Genomic DNA, 1,952 nt, shown 5'->3' with positions numbered 1-1,952 from the left:
GTGGGGCTTAGAGAGCTCTGACAGAAGCTGCTCCTTTTCAAGGACAGCTCATATCAGAACCATGGCTTGCCCAAGGTCATCCAGCAGCTGCAAGTGGAGGAGTGGGGAATCAAACCCGGTTCTCCCAGATTAGAGTCCACACACTTACCCACTACACCAAACTGACTCTCACACCAAACTAGCTGCTTCCACTCTTGCACTGCTGTAAAAACGTTTTTCCTAATATCCAGCCGGTACCTTCCCACCCTTAATTTAAACCCATGATTGCAAGTCCTCTCCTAGTTTGGACCTTAGAATAAATTTCAATGAATATTTTCTGTGATGTGCCAGGCAGTGTTCCCTCTAAGCTGAGTTAGTGTGAGCTAGCGCACCGTTTTTAAGCCTCCGGCGCACACATTTTTGTCTTAGCTTCGGAAGGAGGGCTCCAGAGCAGACTCATTGATGCGGTAGCCAAATCGTTCACTCACAACTTGAATGCCAGCAGCTCATGAAGTAGGATTTTTGCTCACAGACTACAGAGCTTAGAGGGAATATTGGTGCCAGGCCATTCTGAATGACAGATATCTGTTCTGAAGAGTGAGGCTATCTTGTGGCTTTGGCATCTTCCCGCAATGGCATACTGCTTTCCCTGATGTTAGTCCCCGTTCTTGTTCACCTCCCAGCGATTGCGGCACTTACAAGGATTTCTTGGCTTTCGTCTTCAGCATCTGCTAAATATACCAGAATTTTCTCTCTCTCCATCCTCAGAATCTCCAGGCAGTTGAAGATCTTATCCTGGAGAGAAAAAAGCAAAACTTTCTGGATTAGTTCCTTTTTTCAGTTTTAGTGTTACCTGTGCATCAAAAAGCTGTAACATCAGAGAAACAGTTCATTGAAATGGCAAACTTGGCTCCTTTCCCTGCCCTACAAGATCTTGCATGTGAAGGGTGGGGCATTCACTCAAGTCCCTGAGAGTCTCTGTAGATTGTATTTTTTCCTCAACTGTGGTAAACAGCTGTGTGTTTCTACGGGAGCCAATGGACGCCAAAGCGGCATACGATGTGGCTCTCCCCTCCTCCATTTTATCCTCACAACAGTTCTGTGAGGTAGGTTAGGCTGCAAAACAATGACAAGCTCCTTACTGTCACACAGACATCACTCCCACAGATAGACTTGGATCCAAACTTGAGAAGGCTATGGGAGTAAGGTAAAGGTTCCCTTGCTCGAAAGCCAGTCAAGTCCGACTCTAGGGTTGCGGTGCTCATCTCCGTTTCAAAGCCAAAGAGCCAGCGCTGTCTGAAGACCGTGGTCATGTGGCTGGCATGACTAAACACCAAGGCGCACGGAACGCTGTTAGCTTCCCACCGAAGTGGTACCTATTTATCTACTTGCAATTCCTTGCTTTCGAACTGCTAGGTTGGCAGGAGCTGGAACTAGAGACGGGAGCTCACTCCGTCATGCGGCACTCGGGTCTCCAACTGCTAAACTACTGACCTTCCACAGCCTGCAGTTCGGCGTCTTAACCACTTGAGCCACCGCAGTTTGGGAGACAAGCAAACAAATCTACTAAGTGTTGGATACTTATAGAGCCCGAAGGCAGCAGCACTCATGAATGTGGATACATTTGGTCCTTTCCTCAGCAATCCGCAGGCACCAATGTGACGATTTCCATCCTCTTTTTGAACAGCGGCTTTTTTTAGCTTACTTCCCACGCTTCTACCAAGAAAGCATTGGAGGGGGACTAGTTACTCCAGTGCAGCAGGGGTGGCCGTCTTAGCTGAAGCACAGGATTCATAGGAGTAAATCTACAGAGACACCTTCAGGAGCGACTCTTCCCCATCAACATCAGGACCCCCACAGTCCCCTACCTTGTATCCCTGGGCAGCCTCCTCGGCAGGAACCACCTCATGGCTTTTGTGCTCCGTGGATTTATCACAGACCCTGCAGATGAGGCGTTCATCCGTTCGGCAGAA

Source organism: Gekko japonicus, unplaced genomic scaffold, assembly GCF_001447785.1.
Source record: "Gekko japonicus isolate JY-2015 unplaced genomic scaffold, Gekko_japonicus_V1.1 scaffold5102, whole genome shotgun sequence".
NCBI lineage: Eukaryota > Metazoa > Chordata > Lepidosauria > Squamata > Gekkonidae > Gekko > Gekko japonicus.
The sequence above is the reverse complement of the archived record's forward strand: the minus strand, read 5'-3'. Positions refer to the sequence as shown.